General features: G+C 40.4%; 1 protein-coding gene across 1 annotated transcript in view; it reads left to right on the top strand.

The window, feature by feature from the left end:
* LOC111869564 (neuropilin and tolloid-like protein 2) overlaps nucleotides 1-26500 on the top strand; it is a gene marked incomplete at its 3' end in the record, with an annotated part of 419957 nt that overhangs the window by 277115 nt on the left and 116342 nt on the right. The gene's annotated exons all lie outside the window — the stretch shown is intronic.

Here is a 26500-nt window from a genome sequence, read left to right as displayed (position 1 = left end):
GGAGCATATATCATGCATGGAAGAAATGAGAGATGAATACAAAAAGTTGATCAGAAAATGCCAAAGGAAAACCCTAAGTTTGAGATCGTAGGAGGATAACATTAGAATAGATCTTAGGAGAACACGACATTACATCTCAAACGGTATAATCATAGGGACTATCTTGCTCTTAATTTTAATTTCGAAGATATATATGGATTCATGTGAGGAAAGCCAATTTTACATTTATCGATTACAAACATGCGGAAATACGGAAATTATCTTTTGAATTATTCAGAGTTTCTACAAAAAGTCAATTAACGTTAAGATAAATTTTGGAGAATTTGTGTGAAATCAAAACAGAAAATTCAATGGAATTTCATGAATCATTTCCAGATCGTACAAATGAGAGACGGGGTTATCCGATTTAAGTGCGTGACATGCACAAATGGTCGTCATAACGAAGCTTCTTATATAATTTATTTAAGAAAAATTAATCACTCAATAATCTACATTATCTAGTCAGCCATTCATTGGGTCATAATCAGTCAGTCATACATTAACTCCTTCAGTATCTTCTTAATCACTAAATAAATATATTGTTACGGGAGGGAATAGTATAAACAGAAGTCTGTTGCTAGGCAACGGCTGTCGCTAGGCAATGGTCCCTGTTAAGACGCCACGTAACAACAGAGGAACTGTTATAGGCAGTGTATTATATGCGGTCAGGCCTGAGGCTGTACAACGAGGACCTCATGAGACGCAAACCTGGAAATTTTCTAAGGTGCACACGGGTCCGCTATTTGCAAACGGCTTCCAAACTTTCGTATGCATACGATTATACAGGTTCCCCAGGAGTTTGGTGCCATACCTCAGGAGCGTACTGAGGGTTCCCTATAGAATTACTTTGAAATAGCAGCACTACGGCGGCATTTAAAATCATTTCTCTTAAACTTGGTGCCTCAATGTCGAACTGCATTGCACAGAGGAACAGCCATCCATCAGCACTCGTGCCATTGCCAAGATTGTGGGGACATCAAAATCAAGTGTTTGGAGGATCCTGCATGACCAACAGCTTTATCCGTATCATCCAACGCGAGTACACGACGTAGGTCCAGCTGATTTCGTACCGCGAGTTCAATTGTGTCAGTGGATACTGAACCAATGTTTACATCAGCCCAACTTCCTGAATCACGTGTTATTCACAGACGAAGCGCAGTTTACAAGGGATGGCAGGTTCAACTGTCGAAACAGCCACGTTTGGGCTGACGAAAACCCCAACGTTACTATAGTTGGTTACCACCAGGCGCAATTTTCTGTCAATGTCTGGGCGGGCATCATTGGCGATCACTTGATTGGGCCTTTCCTCCTACCGCCGCGACTCAATGGGCCCTTTTACAAAGTGTTCCTGTGACGTATCCTTCCGACTTTTCTAGAAGACGTGCCACTGATTGTGCGGAGGCAAATGTGGATACAGCATGACGGAGAGCCGGCACACTTCAGGGACAGGAAGAGGAAGCCCAGTGCCTTGGCCACCCCGATCACCAGACATGACACCTCTGGACTATTTTGTCTGGGGCCATGTGAAAAGCCTGATCTACGACACGCCTGTGGATAATGAATTCGAGCTGTTGGCCAGAATACTTGTTGCATGTGATGTGATCCGCGAGACACCTGGAATATTTGAAAGGGTGCGCCAAAGTTTCTTTCGTCGATGTAACGCATGCATTGCAATGGAGGGCGCCAATTCCAACATCTACTCTAGCAGGTGAATCTTAGGAGTTTGGAGACGGTAATATGCCTGTGCATGCTCTTCGACATTGAGGCGCCAAGTTTAAACAAAATGATACTAAATGTCGCCCTAGCGTTGCTATTTTACGTTTGCGGACATGGGTTCCTATTTCAAAGTTGTTCTACAGGGAACCCTCAGTACGCTCCTGAAGTATGGCACCAAACTCCTGGGACACTCTGTATAACAAAATTATGCAAGCAGCAAGTGTAAGTCATATAAGGTCACGAGAGTGATCATGCTCGCACTATAGAACAAGGCGAAGCCAGACATGGGAAATGTAAGAGGCTTAAACTTGTCGGCGGTCAAGCATGTGTCCTCGTGGTTTGGTGCCTGATGAAGCTCAAGGACAAATTTAACATTTACATACAGACATAAAATATATGCATATTGTCACGTGTCTCGGGTTCCGTGACGAATAATAACGGGTTCTTGGTTGGATGATTTAATTTATTGATTCTTTTTTCTTTGAATTTAATACATAGGCTGCTTACACTACCACTTGAAGAAACAGCAAAAACAAAGCATGAAATACTATTATCAACATCGTACTAAATAACGGATATAGAAAAGAAGATATCACATAAATATACAATAAACTTAAAAAAAATAAGTAACTCAATCAATAAAGATAAAAAAGAAAAAATGGGTCACATACACATATACAGGAAACTACATACGGAAATTACAAAATTATTTAAGAATACTAACATAAAGATAGTCTTTAAAACTAATGATACAATAGATAAATTAATACACGAAAAACAAAATATTAACCCTTACGAGCAAAGTGGAATATACGTGTACAAAGTAACATGCCAAAGTTGCCAACAGGTATACATAGGCCAAACGGGAAGGAAACTATCAGCACGATACAATGAACACATAAGAAACATAAGATTAAACAAAGACGAATCAGCATTGGCCCAACACATATTAAACACACGCCACCAATACGGACTGATAACAACAGTTACTGTAATCCTCGAAAAAGTTAAATAGGGTAACAGTTAATATAAAAGAAGAATTCAAAATATATTACTATAACAAACACAGTAAACTGATAGATGAACAAAAACAAATAAAAGAAAATAATAACCAACAAAACATATTTGACCTTATAATACAACATCTGAACACCCACTCCAACGTCACAGACACAAGAAACATAAACTACATGACACAGACTCTTCAAACAGCAAAAGCAGCACAGTACGCATACAAACCACACCGTTAATAACAAGGTAAGGTGTACCTAAAAACTTTATTAATTTACACACCTTATACATATATAAATACTTATATAACATAATCTAAAATTATAATTTATTTACGGAACACACCACCAAGGGATAGACGACAATTCCTCTACTAAACAAGATAAAACCAACCCACATTTGTTCACGAATAAAATTATCTTAAAATAAGTTTATACACACACTCATAAACATAATTTTAACGTAAGGAAAGCTGCTGTGGTGAAACAAATTGAATTTGTTATATAAAATGCAGTGGAACATTTTTAATTATCCATTAGGGAAGTGATTGCAACCCCGTCACTTCTAAGTAATACAATTCAAAAACGTTCTTTTCACAAAACAAAATTACGTCATCGTCCAAACGACAAAAATCAACAACTACGTACAGTGAGCATCATAAATGTTTTAAGTGTTTCTACTCTTAAAAACTTTTACGTATTAGTGGGTTCCTGATCGTAGAGGCATACCTCTGATGATGATTCATTATGAACCGAAACATGTTGGGTAACTGAGTGCTGAAGTGGTGGAAGCATTATATGTCACATTGGACTGAAATACGAGTAAACTTAATTGTGAACTTTTTTCTTTAGACCGTCACAGTAACAATATCATAAGAACACCTACAGGAGGACTTTAAAGAACCCTCTTCTCAGGAAATACAAGGCGGCACACGTTTGACCCCCTTCAAGAGAAGAAATAATAAATAGGACACGAACCAACTCGGTTTATAATTTCCAACAAAAATCCTAACAAACTTCTTCTAAATATTTTAACATCTTAAGACAGCCACTGTAGTTGTTAAAAACTTTAAATTTATATACATTGTACTTTATCAACACTATATGTATATAATCTAACCTTCAAAAACATATTGTAATAGTGGCTTCCGATTGTATTGGTGTCCCTCTGAGGGTGGTCTGTAAAGACCGAAACATGTAAGGGAAGAGGGATTGAAATAAGGATAACCTTTATTAGTCTCACTGGGCGGAACTGTTTAACCTCTTATGTTATTGACACTTCTTTACATTTAAAGCCAATTATATCTCACAATCAATGACTCTGTAAGACGCTACATTCCTTACTGGACTACGAGTGACTTCTCTTCTACTGTCACTGGCTTGGTTCTGATTTACGAATCGGTCACTTCTTCAGCTTCCGTTGTCCGCTGGTTAAAACTCCACAGCTGAACACTGCACTGCTGAAATTTATGACTGACCACCAAATCACGGCTCACTTGGCGACTGGAACTGAACTGAACTCCCCAGCTTGAGTATCAGGCTTATGTTTCGACAGACTGTTAGTCTGAGGCTGAGCCTTATGCTGCGACCGACGGTCAGTCGGCCAGTCTGTCTTGCAATAAAGTACCCATTTGGGGCTTACGACCGGATCCTTATTACGGTCAGACACTTGTAGATTTGTTGATGTGGAGCCGTCTTTCTGACGAGAAGACGGAACTGGCCTTTACAATTGCTGCCGGTCTTCGACAGCGCAGTAATTCTCGGGTCCGAGTCCCGTGAGACTCCCGACCATATTTTACTGTCTCAGATTCGAGACTTCCCTGGCGACTTACTACCCAGCAACAGATGCTCTCCCGCTGTTGAGAGTGTAATCTGGGAAATGTATTTACCGAACCGTTGTCTAGCAATTGTTTATTTCGGTTTTCAAGCGTCATATCACAATATGTATATATATGTAGCACCCTTCAGTAGTTCATTCAGTCACCCTGTCTCTCAACCCCTCAGTCATTCATTCACGAAGTCATTATTTGGCAACTCACTCACTCACTCCCTGAGTCATTCACACACTCACCTATTTGGTACTTAAGCCACTCATAAATTATTCAGTCAAGCATTTAAGCAATCATTAAGCCAGTAAAATCGTGAGATTTTCACGACACACTGTCGTCTTCTGGGTTATGGGCTTAAGAGCGTGATGAGGAGGGGGTGGGACCTCCGTTTCGGAGGAATAGACTGCTTCACTTTATGCCTGAATATGGAGGCAGAATGTTCCTTAGGAAGGTTGTTATTCACCCACCAGATTACACAGTGTCATCCCAGGGGGTTTCAAGTCATTTCATTGCTCAATGAGTGAACACAGAGTGGCCCAGAATTCAGCTAACCTAAAATGTTCTCTCGTGGCATGTACTGTCTTCGCTCGTTTGGAAACCTGGATCGTGGGTTCGAATGCCACTCAGGACATGGAAGTTTAGTTTGTGTGTGTGCGTTTTTCTGTGTTTGTGTACAGGTAGAGCCCTTGCGACGACCTGATCACCCACCCAAGGAGTCCTACCAAATGTGTAAGATCTAGAAAAACCGAAGTGAAGGGAGAAGTTCATGGAGGTAGGCCTAGGCCCACTGGGGCTCTAGTGCCAAGGGAAAAAAATGTTCTCTCGTATTAACGAGAATATTTAGACGGAAACCTGTCAGTCAGTTTGTAGAACGGTATCATAGCGTTACGATTGTGCACTGAAAATGCACGTAGAGAATCCCATTTGGAAGAGTTTTCTAAGTACAGTAAATAATAAAATTCTGACATAATTACTGTACATCTTGTTGATTAATTAACTGACTTTTCGGCCAACTTTAGCGGATAGAAGTTAATCTTCAATCACCTACTTAATTATTATCTACATGAACGATTAAACAATCTATATAAATAAAAATGTAAATGTTCGTTTGTCTCTGATCGAAGATCTCCGAAAGTTCTTCACTGATTGCTTTGAAATTTTGACACAACGGTCAATTCGAATACGCGCGTTTTTTATATACCTATTATATAGATGTCACACCTGTGACAGGTAAAAACAGGTAAAAACCTGTCACATGTTCCAAATCCAGCAGTCGTTTCCATAGTAACGCTAGAACAATTGCATAGGATAAGAGGTTCCGTTGCGTAACAACGGATGAAACCGGAAAGTATACTTCCATGGAAACGCAATAACAGTGGGCCGTTGCATAGGAATTGCCGGAACAACAAACGCGTTTCCCCGAAGATGAGAGGATAAGAGGTTCCGTTGCGTAACAACGGATTAAACCAAACACTTCTACAGAGTGTTCTCTCGTCCATCGAATACCAACAGATCGTTGCCTAGGAATAACCGCGGGAACGAGCACAGAACACGTGAAATCGAACCCTGGGCCAAAGTGATTGCGTCCGAAACCAGGTTATAACAGTCCAGCTCCGAAGAGTTTTTGGTGATACTGGACGTGATAATAATTGTACTCGCTGGTGTAAAAGTGAGCGTTCAATAACTTATTCGCTGAATCCGAGACGTACGTGGAAGTTATTTGTCGCACTGAATAGGAGACACGTGACCACAACAACGTTACATAGGTAACACGCCACATATTCTTATTATCAAAGTATACGTAAATAATGCAACAATTTAAAACGCATCAAGAATATGTCACTCACTAAAAATGTATTTTAAGACTTTATGATGTTAAAATCATGTGTGACATATGTCACACCTCTGACAGGTTGGTTGGTTGTTAAAATATTAATTGTACTCAATATTAATATACTGTAACGTGTTATACGGCGTTCATTTCGTGAGTACAGTTTATTTTTCATTGTTTTTCATTTCGTTCTCTTAACTGTTCTCCTTATTTTTCAGTGCAATTGGCCATGGGAGTGAGCTGTGTCGATTGATCTGCGTTTGAATTGAAATATTTCGTTAGTATTTTTTATTTTTTTTGTTTCTTTGTTTTCCAGTTCGTGTTCTTTCCTTTTTTAATGTTTTGCAATTTTATATGTTTTTGTTATAACTTTCTTTCTTCTTCTTCAGTGCAATCGATCTGCTTTAGTTCATCCAAATAATGCCTCGCAGAAGATCAAACTTAGGTCGTCGTACTCGCGGAGCGGAAGCAATTCACTCGATTTGCCACAGCAACGCGTGCCCGGGTACAGCTAGTTTATTTAATAAATCCACTAATTAACCTGTTTCTGAGATTGTATTCAGTCGAAACTTCGAGCATTCCGTCAGTTTCCACTTTATTAACTAGAAAATTTGCTCCTTGCAGTTACTGCTCAGTTAGGGAACGTCTGGATTAGGAACATGGACATCAGAGATGTGTGACAGGCTATAGGGGCTTCATTCGGTCTGACAGTTCTGATAGGACAATTTAGGAATTTAGCTGCTTCACTCGCTCTTTTTTGCGATTTTGCCCTCTCTTAAGCACGCAACTTATTTATTTGCCAGAATTAAGCATGCAGCCAAGTTCTGTTTCTTCTCTAGTTTTTAATTAAATTATTGCTGGAAATCTGATCTAATTAACCCTACCACAGCACAGAACTGTGTAAAGACTCTCAGAAGGGGTAAAGACGAGGCGTCTAATTAAATGTGAATCGAGTGAGGATAAGAGAGAGAGGGGTTTGGTGTTGTGAGGTTCTTGTCCTCGTAGAAGGCCGGGTGCCTGTTCTAATTTAGTGACCTCATGGTTTCTAGATGATTTCCTTGTCATTATCAGGCCTGCATCAAGTTCGTTTTAATTTATATTTAGTACCCCTTGCATTTACTATGGAAATTAAACTAAGAAGCAGCAGACATATATACTGTAACGTGTCTTGCGTTACTGATCCCACTTCTGACACCAGTGTAACGTGTTTCGTTACTGAAGACGCCGTAGAGATGGTTAATTGGTTTATTTAACAATCTACAAATAACGGCTACAATTAATTATCACACAGTTGCGGGGTTTCACACTTTATAACCCTAATCGCATTAATCTGTCGACACTGTTGCGGGGTTTCACGACTTATAACCCTATGCGCAAATCAGTTCACTCTGCCTTCAGTAGTATACACGTTGACAGTAGGGGAGCTACGTATCACTGTATCACGCGCTCCCAATTACACAATCGCACACACGTCCGGATCTTCTTACCGCGACGGCTGCTATACTCCAACTTGTAGTCGGCTGGCTGTTACTTTATAACTCGGAATGTCTTCGGCGGTAGCCACACTGGAACTCGAACTCGAACTCGAACTCGAACTCGAACTCGAACTGATCGATACGCACTGTGCATCCACTTATATAGCTGCAGTGCTTGCCTGTGGCGTAATGAGTGCCACGTCACAGTAGGACGGTGATTACGGTTACGTTAGCGTTGCGCGTTACGTCACCGCGTGACGTCACCGCGGAGGGGAGTGGCGGGGAGCGCTACGTTACCGTGGAGAGGAGGGGGGTTCTCAGTCGCGCAACATGTTACAATACGAATATGTTTATGGACGCAACCAGAAAGGATGACACACCTAAACAGAGGAACGAGAAATGTATGCACATTTTTTTATGCTAAATCTGAAGATACTTGACACCCGAGAGACCCAGGTTTATATATCGTCACGTTAATCTATTTAATCTTGGCATTTTTGACCATCTGAATAGCTTTGAATTTCGCAAGGAAAATTCTGCTTCATGGAGTTACGGGTATGGACATCACAGTGGTGATGTGAATATAGAACGACACGCTTGTCTTCACATAGAGACGAGCTACGGGCTGGACGGCTGGGGTTCGATTCTCGACAAGGAAAAGAGAATTTTGTATATTCCGCAGCCTTAAGACTGGAACAGTGACCCACCGAGCCTCCTATCCATGGGTAGAGGCGGTAAAGCTGCCGGGGTAGTGAAGCTGATCACTCACCTCCATATATTGCCGAGATAAAAAATGATGGTGCTCTTCCTCCACTCACCCATACGTTTTCATAGTGTCATGCTTAATTTATTAAGTACAGGGAAAACTTTACTTTTTTTAACTTTCACGCCTTTTGTAGTGTACTCCTTCCTACTGAACGGATCCTGTAGGTTATCTTGAAGTATAAAAGTCTGAGAATTTTTGAGGGGCAAACTTGTAACATTTGTGAGTACAGAAGAAATCCCAGGTTATATAAAAAAAGTTTAGAAGACTGCGTCCTTTCGGATGTTTGCCGCTCCGGGCGGTTAACAGCAAGTTCCTTTAATTACTATCGTCCCTGTTTGTCCGTCCGAGACAAGGTCTGGTATTGGAGACAGCCTAGGATTGGGGCTTTAGGAGCGAAGTCTACGTGCCGAGTCGGAAGAGAATTAAATAGAGAAAAACAGATGGAATCGCTTTAATATCATCCACATATCCTGTTTCTTCTCTTCCATCTTTACCTACAATATTTAACTCTCCCAAGATCAATCCATTCTATATAAAAGCTGACAGGAATTTGAAACAGTAAAAAGAATATTAATGAAAGTCAAACCTTCATTCTGAGCAGAGCCAATAGCCACTAACCTGTCTTACGGGGTTGATACTGCATCTCCTGGTATCAATTAAATTCTTCTGTCCCAGACTCGACTTAACAAGTGTACAGTTTGCAATCTTGTCTTCATTTCCTACTCTCCTTATCATACACCATATCCCCTAATCACTGATTTCTTTACAGGTATCCACTTAACAGGCCGTGGAGGCCCATAGGGTTGTGAGATCTTGAGGCTTCCACATTTTCTAGACAATCGGCTCACAGATGGCGGTAAGGTTGTCAGCCTTACGCGCCGGCCGCTCTTTATTCCCAGGAATATTTCTGGTACTCATTTCTGTTAGAGGCTGAGTTGACCCAAGGGCCATAGTGCGGCTGGAAGGATTAGGTTAATTGAAATGAAATACACCTCATCGGCATTCGATCCCGCGACCTTCCGGCTTGTAACATTGTGCCTCAACCAACTACGCTACCGCGTGCCCCAATCACTGATTCCCTCGTTAAGTTATTTAATAATACTCGAATTTAACTTTAACTGAGATGAGAGAAAAATGATAAATATGGAGAGGGCGGTTGTGATTAATGTAAATGTTCAAATATAGAAATTGAGTGGAAGTAGGCCTGAAGAGAATCGAATATCCATCCAGCGACTTAGAAGTAGACAAAATATAAAAATTTGTAAAGCAGCAAAACCATTAGCAGAGCATAAATCTTTCAAGCAGAAATTGCCAAGTTATTTTCCGATTAATATTCACAATCATCACAAAGATCTGTTGTATCAATAACCATAGTCTTTAATTCCATTTAAAATTCCGTAATTGACATTTTCTGTCTAGGCTATGTCTGCTATTCTTTCCATAACCCATTTCATTGCTAACTATGTACATAAATGGTTTTATAAAAACTATATTTTCTCAATTAATAATATATTTGAAAAGAGATATACGCTTCCAGGGAGGTAACGAATTTCACATTTCAAGAGAAAAAAGAACATCAGGGACCTTATAAGATTTGAGGTTTTCATGGCGGTTACTATGAAGAATGCCGTCTTCTGGGATGTGGCGCCTTGTAGTTCTTGTTTGGGCCATCGATTCGGTGGAGCGCTGTTCTACAGAATATCTGCACGGCGCAACATTCCACAAGACGACATTCTTCACCAAGAAACATTTTTTTTTCTTTCTTGTCACTACAGATATCATTTTTGTATACAGGAGAATTTATTTGTTCCTCAAGACATCAAAATTAAATTATTCTTTCTTTACAGATCAATAAGTTATTCATGAATCCGATTTCTTACACTAAAGTTTTGGTTAAGTAGAAAGAAATAGTTAGGGCAGCTATTAAAACACGTGCGGTTACCATTCCTTTGAAGACTAAACATCACAGGGCTGAATCGTTAATATCTCGGCTTATTTCATGTAAACTCTTAATTACTATTCATAAGTTGTTACGGTGTATATTGCTAGGCAATGATCAAATCCCGATATAACTGGCCCAAACATGGGACGATATTTTACATTCTGATATCCACACATATGCCATTTTCATTGGGAAAAAATAATTATTATATCAGTGGAAATAATCTGTTATTGCTTCCACGAATATTAACAGAATAGATGACAAAATAAATTTCAGTAGGGATAATTATCCGTCATGTTCATCAACTTGATACAGAGTTGTTTGCAACATTCTCTTGTCAAATTTAAATGAGTGCTTAGGAAGCATTATAAAGTCCTCTATGTTTTGCTGTGATATAACAGATCTCCTGCTGATCAGATGTTCTATATTCAGGGACTCATGCTTGAGAACAAGTGAGGGTAAACATATTTACATGCTTCACGGAAATCCATTATTCACTTAGGAGAGAAATATTGTGGAACATTAACAGTGATTTTGGCATATTAGTGAAACTGACTTAATTAAAATACGTTTGAATGAAAGCTAAATCCATAAAGATAAATTGTTTTTTGATATATTTCAGATTCAGAATAATCATAAGAAACAAGAAGCATTATTGGGTTTTCGGACTTTATCGATCGTCCTGGTTTTTAAGATAACTAAGAAAAACACGACGTTTCGGAAACTGGATCTGTTTCCGTCTTAAGGGACCTAACAGAATAGGTGTTTTCCCTCACCTGAGGACGGAAACAGATCCAGTTTCCGAAACGTCGTGTTTTTCTTAGTTATCTTAAAAACCAGGACGATCGATAAAGTCCGAAAACCCAATATCTCTATGTGTTATACACTATCGTCAGAATCCTATAGTAACTACAAGATGCATTATCATAATTGAGTTTCAGTTTTGTTTCTATAACATCCTGTTCCTCACATTGCCTCCCTAGAACAAACCTTCTGAAGAATGCTGTCTTCTGGGATGTGGCGCAGTGTAGATATTGTATAAACCGACGTTTCGGAGGATAGAAAAAAGAAATAAAAAATCCGGGAGCTAGGAACTAGCGTATGCCAGTGGCTGCAGACTGAGTGACCAGCCGGAAAAACGTGCTGACGCTGCTTCCTCGCTTCAGGATTCTTTCTTTCTTTTTTCTTCTATGCTGAAGATGGAGACGATATGTTACTCCGAAACGTCGGTTTATACAATATCTACACGGCGCCACATCCCAGAAGACGGTATTTTCCATAGCCACCGCCGTGAAATCCTCAAATCTTACAACAAAACCTCTGTTTGCGCGCTATCTTGTAGTCATGCATTTAAACCAAGCCGTTCACAGGATGCTGTGGTTCTGGAGGGAGTTGGTTTAAACTGGCGTGCAGATGCAGATATGTTCAGTTCGAATCAGCCTCTAACAGAAATAAGTATCAGGAATATTCCTGTTTTAAAGAGCGGCTGGAGCATAAGGCTGACAACCTCACCGCCATCTGTGGGCCGATTGTCCAGAAAATGTGGGAACCTAGACATCTTACAACTCTATGGGCCTCCACGGCTTGTTACAAGGATACCTTTAAGTATATGCAGTAGAAAGGCCACACCATAGCTCAAGCGGTTAGCCTCTGGCTTCCCACCGTGGCGGCCCGGTTTCGATCCCGGGTCTGGTCAAATTGGATTTGTGGTGGACAAAGTGGCTCTAGGTTGGGTTTTCTCCGAATACTTCGGTTTCCCCTGCCAATCTTCATTCCACCAAATCCTCCATCATCATAATCACCCGGGGCAGGTACAATAGGCCAATCAGTGGCCGCCGTGCCGAGTGGACCCAGCTGGACCCCACACCCCGTTAATATGCAGTAGAATGAACATATAGAAGGATGGACAGAGAAAAGGCAGAAGGACTAAAGAAAGAAGAGAGGGAAAGGAAGATGAACGGGAATGTAGACGGACGATCATACAGGCGGACTTATATACAGAGATACGGACGCCAGACACAGTGACGTATAGAGGAATATTGTACCGAAACGCCTGTCACTGCCAGTGTTTGCTATTCCATTCTCTGACACTCCAAGTATCAACAGTGTGTGAAATAGTGCTCATGTGCCTCAAGCGCTCGTTATCCAACAGCTTTCGAGAGTTGTCAAACACAGTGATTTAATTTGAGGTTACAATTAATCGAAATCTGCATGCATTGTTCAGGATATGAAAACATATTGACGTTTATTGGTGATCCAGAGCGGTCGGTATCAGATATTCTGCGGCTTGCCTGCATTCAACAGTTTATAGTAGGCCCGAACAAATCGAACGGCAGGCATGGCCCTCTTGTGTTAGGGTTCAGCATCCTGGCGCCTGCGTAAAACACGGTACTCTTGGATTTTATTTCTTCTAAATATAATCAGCCGGTCACGGTAGCCCAGCGGTCTAAGGCATGCACTGTACTCGCTCGCTCGGAAGTCGGGATCGTGGGTTCGGATCTGTTTCCTGTGAGGTACGGACTGAATTCTTATATATTATTCTTATACACTGTCGGTCACGGTAGCCGAGCGGTCTTAGGCTCGCTCGGAAGTCGAGATCGTGGGTTAGAATCCCACACAAAGCATGGATGTTTGGTGCGTTTATTCTGTGTTTGTGTTCTCCTGTGTTTAGGAAGAGGCCTTGCAACGAGCTGATCAACCGTCCAAGGTGCCCTACCATCTGTAAAATGATCATAAAACTGAGAAATCTGCCCAATGCTCCAAAGTGGGAGCAAGAGAAAAAAAGGAAAATTATGATCGACTGTGATTTAGGGCAGGTTCACTAACAACAGTTGCGAGAGAAATAACAAGGTACAAGTTAATTACAGTAGGAGTGAAAGCCAGAAGTAAAGAGACCAGTAGGCAGACATAGACGTAGATGGGAAGTATATATTATAAAGTGGATATCAGAGAAAAATGTTGGAGTGTTATGGACTGGATTCATCTGGTTCAGGTTAGAGACTAGTTGTAGGTTCATGTGAACACGGTAATGAACGTTTGGTTTCCGTACTATGTTAAGAAATTTTTTACTGACTGAGCAACTGGTGGCTTGTCAAGAAGGACCCAGCTCCATGGAGTTATTTCATTTCAGATCTTTTCAGCCTGGTTCTTGTTAGGGATACGGAGCGCTTTGTTGGAGGTGTGAACGAAATGTAAACTTCGTTTACGTGAGCTTCGCTCTTTAGATGACTAAGATACACAAACCAAAGACTAGTGTACTTACTTACTTACTTACTTACTTACTTATGGATTTGAGACATTCTTTAGGAGCCGCCAATTCTGCAGCTTCTCAAGGATTTCACAGCATTTTATGAAATCCGAAGGATCATTACCGTGTTCCCAAGAGCCCTCGAATTGTCCCTATCCTGAGCCAGATCAATCCAATCCGTACTATTCCAGCCTATCTCTCTTAAGATCCACTTTATTGTTGTCCACCCACCTACGCCTTGGTCTTCCCAGTGGTCTCTTTCCTTCTTGCCTGCCACCAATATCCTATATGTATTCCTCTTCTCCCCCATTCGTGCTACATGCCCCGCTTATCGCATCCTCCTCGGCTTGATCGTTCTAATTATACTTGGAGAAGAGTACAAGTTATGAAGTACTTACGACCAAACTCATATTTATGTACTACATGCTGTAATCACGAATGAGTCTCCGGAAATCGAGTCTTGGCGGTATCAAAAATTGCCTCCAGTTCATAAGAAATGCAACTAATAAATTTAGATTCAGTGAGGTGAAGTTGACAGAAGAGAGTAAGCAAACGCCACTATGTAAGATTTGAGGCTTTCACGGCGGTGACTATGAAGAANAGAAAGCAGTCTTCTGGGATTTGGCACCGTGTATATGTGGTGTTAACTGACGTTTCGGAGGAACGTATCGCCTCCATCTTCAGGGTAGAAGAAAAAATATAAGAAATCTGCAAGCGAAGAGACTTTTACCGATTCTCACAGTTTCTTCGCTTGCAGATTTCTTATATTTTTTCTTCTACCCTGAAGATGGAGGCGATACGTTCCTCCGAAACGTCAGTTAACACCACATATACACGGTGCCAAATCCCAGAAGACTGCTTTCTTCAAACGCCACTATATTCGATATTTAGCCGCGAATAATTTCACTGCATTTTGCATAGGCAGTGTCGAGGCCTCTTTATATGTCAGTAGATAAATTAATTTCAAAACATCATTGCATTGTCATTGTTATAGAATATCTGCTATAGGCCCATAAAATATTTCCGTCTGCCCCCCCCCCTAGCGCATCGAATGGAGCACGCCCAGAGACACAGTGAAAGTTACTGCTTATGCTTGCCAGTATTCACTGCAGCAACGACTGTTAAGACGATCTGTAAGCTTAATTATGATCATTTCCTCATTCTCAGTTACTTTTCTTCTTTCTTAATCCGTTCCTCTTATACCCGATGGTGTTGAGGTTGTTTTTTTATTTATTTTGTTCATTTTACAGGCGGTAGGACTCCTAGGACGAGTGATCAGCTAGTCCAAGGCCTATACCTAAAAATAAAACAAAAAGCAAACTCCATGGTTTAAGTCCGCAAGCGAACTATACCGACCGAGCGACCGCCGCCTGTCGGCGAAGTTAGTGCCAACTTTAGCGGATAGAGGTTGTCGCGTGGTCAGCGCAACGAATCCCCACGGTCTTTAATTTCAATCTGCCTAAACACAGGGACACACAACACAGAATATACGTATAAACATACGAAACATCCATACCTTGTGTGCGATTCGAACCCACGATCCCGGCTTTCTAGAGAAGGAAGACAGTACATGCCTTAGACTGTTTTACTACCGTTACCGGCCTTAGTTTCTTTCCATTCCATATATATATTTTAATTTCTTAATCTGCTAATCCTTCTTTACAGTTATACCTTCTATATAATTTGATAACGACAAGGAAGACAATCAAATTCCGAGCAAAGTACAACCATTTTCTCTTGTAAAATAATGATATGGCGGCTGCGCGAACTATATTTTAGCAGCTATTTTGGTCAGCTGTGACCAATAAATCGTGTCAGCTTGTCATGTAGACAGAACTGGAACAGACCTACAAAATTTAAACATATGTTACATGTTTTATATTACTGACATGGCGACTGAAAGATATTTTAAGTTAATAGAATTTTCAAATAGAAGGAATTAAAGTAAGCAGAAATTAAGCACAGAAATATGTTGTTGAATTGCACACATGCTAATAGTTTTTAAGTTCTGAAAGAGAGTGTCATAAGGCCTTCCAAGGTCTTTTTAGACTTGATTTGTTTAGCGTGATGACAGTCACAAACAACCACAGTAGCTGAATTAACTGAAACCTTTCAGCCAGCCGATCGTACGTCATGCATTATTGATGCATAGTCGTTCTCTCTGTTCGGAAACTGGTAAACTGGTGGAATGGAAACTGGTGAACAGAACAGCAAGGAAAAGTGCAAAATGCTGTCATGGCTATACCTTACATTTTTAATGAAGAAAATACATTAGCTAGAAGACAAAGATGTTTGAATAATTGCAGTAAAATCCCTAAAATATTAATCGGCTGAATTCCACTCACTTAAAAAAATGTAGCCTCTTTGTAGGATATATTCCTTCCAAAGGATCACCAACTTTTCGCATACATAGTTTCAAAAGGAGGGCACCCTATGTCACTCATGAAATGTGAACGGTGAACTCCTTTCAGAATGTACCGCTAGGTGGACATATTGATGTAGATCTGCACAATATTACGTCACGTGTTTTCCTAGTTAACGCGACAATAATTCACGTGGGTTTCCGGATCTGAGAGAATATTTATTGGACATATGCTATTACAGTCACAAGTACAATTATTATCACCTGTAATGTCCTCTAGACGTTTCTTCTTCACTATTACAATTCTTCATGCACCGTTAATCTCAGTGAAGTGTCTGCTGACCAGTTCTCGGCGACGGTTAGAACTCACCTGTTCTCAACTATTCTCGGTGACTGCTGGAACTCCACTGTCCTGTCTCAAAGTCATGCACCGTTAATCTCAGTGAAGTGTCTGCTGACCAGTTCTCGGCGACGGTTAGAACTCACCTGTTCTCAACTATTCTCGGTGACTGCTGGAACTCCACTGTCCTGTCTCAAAGTCAAAGTCGCATTGCGACTGACGGCAAGTCAGTCAGTAAGTCTTCGTGTCGAGCACCCTCCTGGGCTCATAACCAGATATTTATTACTGTTTGACAGTTACGGTCTTGCTTTTTGTGAGCGCCTTCTCTGACGAGAGGACGGGACTGTCTTTTGTATATGCTGCTGGTCCTTGCCAGCGCAGTCTTTCTCGCGTCCTAGTACCTTGATACTCTAGACCATATTTTAATGTCTCAGATTTTAGACTTCCCTTTTCGTCGCTTCCTACGACTCGCAGGGTCACGGTGGAGGTATTCGACCCCGCCGCCACACGGGTGTCACTCTCTCTGTCCTGTCTGATCATTCAACCCCCTTAAATAAGCTTTTTGCGGACAGCTTATGGAACACCTTTCTCAGCAAATCGGTTTTCCCGTTGTCACACAACGCTTAGAACAATTCGTTGTAACCGTGAGAACCCAGAATTCGAATATTGCGTTACATTCCGTTGTCTAGGAAATGTTATCCGTTGACCAGCAACGGACGCTGAAATATGCGTTCTCCTTCCCATTTGCGCCGTCCATAGTCCAGCTTTTAGGCAGAAAGTCAAATATCATGTTACTTTACTAGTTAATTTGGCCTACGTACTTCTAAATGAAAAATGTGCTCTCAAATAATTATATTAATTCTCTGAAGGAGAATAACAAAAGAAACCTGTGAAGTTAATATTCCTACAATTGTCTCTTCTTTTGCATTGATAATTTCCAGACATACTGAAAGTAATTAATGTATTTACTAATTAACACTAGTAGCAGTAATCGAAGGTCCAAAACAAGTAGTATATAGCCACCACTGCTCTCGTTATTTCAAGTAACCGCTTTCGAAAAAGTTTCTACGACAAAATTCTGTATGCATTTCCTTTTCCCCATTCAGCATCAAATCCAACCCATAGCAATCTCCTAGATTTCATTATCCTAAGAACACTAGATGGCGCTCACAGTCGCCGTGCGGTCTACGCCATGAGCAATCTTCGCTCGCTCGAAAACTTGGATCGTGAGTTCAAGGCATGGATGTTTGTGTGGGTGTTTATTCTGTGTGTAGGTAGCGGCCTTGTTACGAGTTGAAAACTCGTCCAAGGAGTCCTAACGACTGTGCAAAAAATATTATGAAACTGAGGAAGAGGTCAGGTCCAAACAAAGAGCTGCAGAGTCAATGATGAATGAATGAATGAATGAATGACGAATTACGAATTTCGTCTTTATGGTAAAATTATCTGTGTGCACCACGCCACGAAGATATATAGGGGGGGGCTGTATGGCTCCATGCATTCTTAATTTGGGCAACAGATAGAAGTGACTGGGCGATCCTCAGAGCCCACATCGACACTGTAGAGAAAATAGAGAAAAGGAAGAATGTCTTGCCCCTCCCGAGAATCGAAATCCGATTCCTCGGTCGTCCAGCCTGTTACTTAGTCACTGTACGGACTGAGATAGTGTTCTGTCCTAAATAGACGACTTACTGCACCCAAATAATTTACTGATAATTTTATCTTCGGGGATTTTTTCAATTGACCTAATCCTTCCAGCTGCACTATGGCCCTAGGTTCCACTCAGTCTTCTCCAACAGAAATGAGTACCAGGAATATTCTTGGGGTTAAAGGGCGGCCGGCGCGTAAGGCTGACAACTTTATCTCCATCTGTGAGCCGACTGTCTAGAAAATGTGGGAACCTCAGCATCTCACAATCCTATGGGCCTTCACGGCCTGTTACAGGGATAGCTTTACTTTTACTTTGCCCCATTAATTTATTATTTTTGACTTAGAAGTACTAGACAATTACTCATTGTGTGCGGTGGAATTTAGTGACAGGCTTACACTCAAGTATATTTGTACGTATTCTTGTTGAGAAAAATATAATTATTTACTTTTGACATATCATTACCTGAGTCTCAGTTGTACTATTACCCTCAGCACCAGTTTTCAGGAAACTGACTTTGAACTGCAGTTCATACGTGACTTGGCAACAGAGCACTTTCTAAAATCTTGCACTTTCGATTGAGGTAAACTCATGGAAGTATGCAGAGATGATGCAGCACACTACGGAGAATCAGAAGAGAGAATTATTTCATTATTTGTCCCGAAGTGGAGATAGGACACTCAAATTCTCTGGCGAAAATGTTACTACGGGGCATCTCATCTATATTCGAACCCCGGCTGGTCTATCGACCATCTGACCGAGGTTTCTCGGAGATTTCAGTAGTACTTCTGTAGAACTGTTGGACACTGTATATTTTGCGCGGTCCATGTCTTATAAAGTACTCATTGTGTAGATAGGCTATAATTTATCCCTAAAACTTCTTGTTGTATTTCTTTTTTGGCTTGTCCCTTCAACAAAGTAGATGTTAGATGAACGAAAAATATGGCAAGGGAAGACATGCATATAATGATTCAGAAGAAGGCTGTAGTTGCCTGAAGATGGTACAGTACCGTTAACAAATGCAAGACACTGGGAATCTCCTGTAAATGAGAATAACACGAACAGTGTGTGTTGGCCTCCTTTCAAGAGTGTGTTGAGTGGACTTTGGATTTCTGCCATCACTATTCTTAAAATGCGCTCCTCAGGGCTTGGGACTACATGGAGGGGTGCGAACAGCTCTGCATGGGGTTCCTCTCACAGCTTTAGTTCTCTGAAGCCGACTGCGATGCTGCTTTGGCGGATTTTATGCATGTGTCAGTCAACATGTAGAGCCGATTTTCTTTTCTTATTCTGCGTGCTATTCGCATGGCGCGTAGAACCGCAAATAGGCAGAAATCTGAGACACGTCTTGATGCATGTAGAAGGCAAAGATGTACAGAACCGACAGATTAACTGACTGAATTGCTCTTCAATTAATCTTTCTACCAATTATTTGGATAATTAAATGTCCTAAATAAGTAAAACTAATTGACATATTAACATAATCACTGATAAAATATAGTTCGGAGCTGAAGCAAAATGGAAATACATGCATAGCGTAACAGTTCTGGCGTGTTTATCCTTGTGTTTAATTATGTCGGAATCGACGAAGTTAAAATCTGAACAAAATAACTGTTATACTGTATTGTTTACAATACTATATTTAAGCATCCTGTTACACTCACACAATATATATCAGACAAACTCCGTCTTAAGTGCAACAATTTAATTGCAGTTCTTTCTTCTTCCCTTCCTCCACACTACATGTTTCGGCCCTAAATGGCCATCATCAGGTGTGTATTTTTACGTNTTTTTAAAAATTAAAATTTTCTCGGGGTACACGCCCTATGTCTATAGTGCTGCAGCGGCCACTTCTTGTTTTATCGCTGTTCAGGTATTGTCTGTAATATACAAATATTCATATTATTGTCTTATGTTATATTATGTTATTCTTATATGTTTGTACTGTTATTTGTACTTACTCTGTGTGGGCTCTCTCTGACATAGGGCGTATACCCCGAGAAAATTGTAATTAATTTTTAAACATTTGGAAAAAGAAAAAGAACAGAAAATTTATAGACATTTTAATTTGAATTGAAGTTTTAAAATAGTGCCAATTTTAGAAATCAAATTGACGCGTGTAGGTTAACAAAGATTTTATACATATATACAATTGGAAAGACAGGTGATTTTAAATTTTAAATTTTAAACTACGGGCAGTGTAGCAGCTACGTAAAAATACACACCTGATGATGGCCATTTAGGGCCGAAACACGTAGTGCGGAGGAAGGGAAGAAGAAAGAACTGCAATTAAATTGTTGCACTTAAGACGAAGTTTATCTCATATATAAAGTCCAATTGTATTTTACATAAATATATATCTATTAGAATATGCATGAATTCAGGTGGGTAGAGAAATCATTTGCCATCAGCTATAACATTTTTTTGTAATCATCATATGTGGTCGGAATACGCTTATTGTTGTTGAATTTATTATTTCCGAAATGTATGCCTACCGGCCATTCTGATAAATTATTTCGAAAACCACTCAAAAATATACTTAACATGAGACGACTACTACACCTTTATTTCTACACCTTTCTTTGGAACACTCTTTGCATCAGTAAATATGTCTGTCCCTCTGTCCTGCCCGTCCATTCATTTCAATTCGGTAATCTTAATACTCGTATATGGTCGTGAGTCCCGTAGGACTCGAAGTCAAGAATCACTATGCTGGTGAAGGCCAACAGCAATTTGCTGGACTGATGATGATTTAAATCGAAACATGTAATGGATATAATTTATTCTGAATTGTATTTATTAGTTGCTGTGTTGATGTCCAACCAAATATCTTAAAAAATACATGGCAGCAAATACTGAATTTTACGTCCTGTCCTTTAAGCAAGGTAGGAGCTGCCCGAGGACTGTACCTCCAGAACAAAAGACTTTCCGCTCCAGTATCAGATGACTGCCTGCTCGGCGGTGTCAGACATGTTGGAACATCTTTCGCAAGTCCATCTAACAATGACGTAAATGCGGATCGTTTTAAACCCGGGAGTCGTTACAGCTTAATTAGCGGAAGTGACGTCACCAAGTGAAATTGTGCTGTCACCGGGAGGCAGCATATTTCAAGTTTCATGTAGACAATACAACTTAAACTGGATTTTAAGTGGTCATGATTCTGAAAGAGGGTTGAAGGGTGGTCCTGTGCTGGGGGGGGGGGAGAATTCTGAGAAGAGAGTGGATAAGTTGGAGCTTCATGGCTGTTTTCGTTTCGATTATAGGAAGTGTATGGAGCAAAGTAGGGGACAGAAATACATTTTGGAATATTAAGAAATATGATCCATATTGAGGGTAAGAGCAGAGAATTTAATTTTGAATGAATTTGTTCAATTTAATAATTTATGAAAAGAATTATTTATTGGATGAATGAATGTATAAGGGATGGGCCTTCTCGGCCCATGCACCGCGACCTACAGTGATCTATTGTACTTACTTGTTGGATAGAATTATATAATTACTCTTAATTTTCATTTACCTGTTTAGCTGTCGCCATTTGAAAATCGGACGCTAGATGCCATAATTTTCATGGTAGTATTTTTCAAGATATATGCCCATATATCTTGCTTTTGTGGACCATGGAGTTTCTTCTTAGACAAGTTTCAATCTGCATCAATTTATTTGAGGAGTCGGAACAGCTCAGTCGGTACAGCGACGGGTTTGATGGTTGGGGTTCAATTCCGGACATGGCAGGAGACTTCTTTCTACTCCACAGAGTCTAGACTCTCTCTGGGGCACTCCCAGTCTCCTATCCAATTTGTACCGGGAGTCCTTTCCTTGGGAGTAGCGCAACAGAGCGTAAAGCTAACCACTCAGTTCCGTCTAACACTGAGATCATGAATAGTGGAGCTATACCTTCACTCTTCCATACGTCTTCATGTAGTAGTGCTTAATTAATTAAGAGCAGGAACGAATTTGCCCTTTTAAACAGTCACGTGCCTCATTTTTATAATATTGCTGCAGTGCTGTTGCCGTTGTTGATTTCGGTTTTCCATTTGCATGAACAGGCTACGGGATGAGGGTGCATTGCAGCTGTACCTCGACTGCCTTACGTCATACTTTGTGCGAGCACTCTCTGGGCTCCACGTCACACTGTGATCTACAGTAAACTGTTGCGGGTTTTCTCAACTTAGGTTCGTCATTTCAGAAGTGTAGAGACATCAGACTTGCTGATAGGTGCAAGCAGTGCAAGGCAGGTCCTTACATCTTATGGAGCCTCTAGGTAGCCTTCATAACGATTTTGGGACATTCATCTTCTGCTTCTGCTGTCTTCGGGGGCGTCATGTGACCAGTGTCGTCACAAGTGCTGCTTTTGTTAGGCTCTGGTTCCGGGACTTTGTCGATCTACTCCTTGGACACGGGGTTGGCGGACGATGCATCTGTAACCGCGTGTTGCCTCTTCTTTGGTGTGAAGAGTGTGGATTTTTGTTAGTCTGCTTATGTTAGGGACTTTTGTGTTGAAGCCTGTAAATTGCGTTCCTTAAATCTAAAATTATACATTTCTATCTTCAAAAACACTACGACACTTCCATAAACTAAAAATAAATCCAACACATATATGAAGAATGTATATGAATATATACATATTGTGACATGTTGACCCCTACCTCNTCCCGCCCCGCCACTCCCCTCCGCGGTGACGTCACCGAGGGATATCGCGGTCGCTAGGCAACGCGAGTCAACAGCGGCGACGTTACGATAGTAACAGCGGTTACCTCCGCTAGCGTTACATAGCAACACAGCGCCAGGCAAAAAGGGTGCTTATTACGTGGCCGTTTTCTGTATGGTCCGATCGAGGCTACATGAGGCGCAGCGAAGGCTATTCACAGTCAGTTGTACTGAGTTGTACTGTAACAGTCGCCGAGTCGAGTTGTACTGAGTTGTACTGAGTCAGTCAGTGAGTCCTGGAGCTACCGCCGAGTTAGCCAGCAACTAGTCAGTGGTATTCTGGCATTTGGAGTGTACTATTTGTGATACTGCAGATAGCAGTAATCGGAAATCTGTAATTCGGGTGATTGTAAGAGCGAATGTGAAATAAAATTCGCTACACCGAATACATCGAGAATTTATTTGTCGCGATATACGCTAGATACGCGACAATATGAATATATGAAGATGAAGAATTACGTCTTCTGGACAAAGATCACAGATGTAGCTTATATAGTTAACCTAAAAACTGAGTTATAACTCCAAAACTGAATGTTGATACTGTAATTTTGTCTACTACCGCATACAGAACAGAATTTCAAGCGTCACACAGCAGCACACAATATAAAAATATTAATGAAGCAAAGTATTCTTAAAAATACACATTCCACAAGACATAAAATATACGGGAAAACATATTATTAACATGATCAAAGAGAAACTAATTTATATTTAACTAAAAGTAACAAAATCTGACAGAAACAGAATATGAGCAGAAACTAGAAAGCTATTTGTTGTCTAATGATTTTACAAAATACGAGGTCATATAACTAATAAAGTCCAATAACTATAAGAATTACTCTGGTGTAGAAAATCGAAATTAACAGCCGTGGGGATTCGTTGCGCTGACCATGCGACACCCTCTATCCGCAAAAGTTGGCACTAAGCTTCGCTGACAAGCGGCGGTCGCTCGGTCGGTATAGTTCGCTTGCGGACTGAAATCACGGAGTTATAAGAATTACTACTGTCATGTATTGTAAATTATAACTGTCTTGCACTAATAGAAATAACAACCAAATTATTTAGCTAGACCTCTTTTGAACTGACAATGATCCAAGACCGGAAATATCTAAATTAGTTTTCAGTCTCCTGAAATTATATTGTTATACATCAAAAACCTGATATTCTACTTTAAAATCTAAAAGAAATTTGTAACTACATACAGACACATACAATTGTATCTTGACAGAGTAAATCCAATCTCTGTAACATTAAAAATTGATTTTTATCGCTCATATAAACAGTCTTACACCAAAACGATTTTCAGCATTTTAGTCAGAACAATAAACAGCTGGATGGGTCAGATATGGGAGCTGCAACACCAGTTATTTTACCTGTATTATTATTTTAATATTCGGAACCTACCCATATATATTTATTGCTAGTGGGGTGGGACTAAGTCCATTATACTGCGGCCACTTCTGGCCTATTGCACCAGCCCCAGATGATAGGTGAAGGTGATTGTGGAGAAATTGGTGGAATGAAGATTGGTAGGGGAAACCGAAGTACTCGGAGGAAACCTGCCCCAGCACCACTTTGTCCTCCACAAATCCCACTACGAACCCATATTACAAACAGCCTTATCTGACAGGATAATTCGCATATATAACCAGCAGCATAATTAAATACAACTCACAAAATAGCCAACTACACATAAAGCCTTACCTGGCTTCAATAATCTAAATTTACAATTGAAGTCAATTGTAGATAAATATAAATAACAAATTAATTTTTTAAAATTGTTCTCATAGATCACTCTGGTCACATATATTGCAACCCCCTTTTGCACACTCTGAGCCTGGATAGCGCAGTCGATATAGCGACTAGCTACTGACTGGACGACCGAGGGTTCGGATTTCTAGTTCCGGAGCGGTCGAGAATTTTCACTTCTCCATTCCATTAAGACCGGTTCTAGGGTCCACCCAACGTCCTATCCAATGGGAACCGCTTGCTCTTTCCCTTAAGGTAAAGCGGCCCGGGGGGTGAAACTGGCTCTTCATCTCCAGTATTGCCGAGGTCAAGAAAACGTGAGTCTATATGTCGACTTCCATATACGCCTTCATGCCGTAGTGCTTACTTAGTTAAGTACAGGGACACCTTTATCTTTTTTACCTTTTGCACATTTAAATGCTCCTAATGACTCTTGTCACATCTTCGAGCATAAAGAGGCAGGCATAAATTACTTGACGGACAGAGTCAGTAGCTGCCTTGTTCCCTCACACAAAAAGTTAGAAGGAATCGCAAATAGAAATTATATATTAAAATAATTTATATTCACCAGGCAGAGTAAAGCGCAACCCATAAATTAAATCAAAACAAAACAACAACAAAAATCCCAAACTCTAAAAATTAGACCATTTTAAATACTTCGGTAAGGAAAGTCAAAAAAAGTTTCGAATAATCAGACTACCAAATTAAAAGCAAATTTTAAAACTATTGATCCCATCAGGGTTCTGTATGGGTGTGAAACCTGGTCTCTGACATTAAGGGAGGAACATAGACTGTGGGTGTTTGAGAAGAGGGTGTTAAGAATATTTGGACCGAAGAGAGATGAAGTGACAGGAGGTTGGAGAAAACTGCATAATGAGGAGCTTCATAATTTGTACTCTTCTCGAAGTATAATTAAAATGATCAAGTCGAGGAGGATGAGGTGGGCAGGTGATGTAGCACGAATGGGGGAGACGAGGAATGCGTATAGGATATTGGTGGGAAAGCCAGAAGGAAAGAGACCACAGGGAAGACCAAGGCGTAGGTGGGTGGACAATATTAAAATGGATCTTAGAGAAATAGGATGGGATGGTATGGATTGGATAGATCTGGCTCAGGACAGGGACAAATCGAGGGCTCTTGTGAACACGGTAATGAACCTTCGGGTTCGATAAAATCCTGGGAAATTCTTGAGTAGCTGCAGAATTGGCGGCTCCTCCAGAAGAGCTCAGCTCCATGAGTAAGTAAGTAAGTGAGATTGATTCTATAAGAAATAATTTAAAGTGTAAAACCTTCTCTTTCTGGTCCATTTAGCAGTAGCAGCACATACGAAATCTCATGTCACGAATGCCTTAAAAGTTATACAGGCCAGACTGTTAGGACAATTAAAATCAGCTCTATGAATGTATCCATGATATAAGAATAAATAAAATGAATACAGAATTTGCCCAACATATGATAGGAAGAGGAAATTCATACGGCCCACTTAAAAGATACTTTTTAATGCTTTATGAAGAAAAATAAGACATCATACATGTACGGCTTTTCAACAACAACATGCGAACAACGGGCGACTAACCTCTTGAGCTATGGCGCGGCCTCTACTACACAGATCATGAAATTCAAGGACACACATTACATCGCATCAGCATGTATCTTCCTTGCCTTTAAGGATGCACATTCTACAACTCTAAGATTCTACCTTTAGGTTCGATGTTAGTCGAATTATACAATTCCTAAACAGTACAACATAATATAATTTTCTGATCAGTCTTCACGGAGCCATATTGTACCGCTTCCAACCATCGGTCCTTTCGTGCAAATATATATATATATATATAT

The sequence above is a fragment of the Cryptotermes secundus genome, unplaced genomic scaffold (genome assembly GCF_002891405.2).
Source record: "Cryptotermes secundus unplaced genomic scaffold, Csec_1.0 scaffold463, whole genome shotgun sequence".
NCBI classification, from domain to species: Eukaryota; Metazoa; Arthropoda; class Insecta; order Blattodea; family Kalotermitidae; genus Cryptotermes; species Cryptotermes secundus.
The sequence above is the reverse complement of the archived record's forward strand: the minus strand, read 5'-3'. Positions and strand labels throughout refer to the sequence as shown.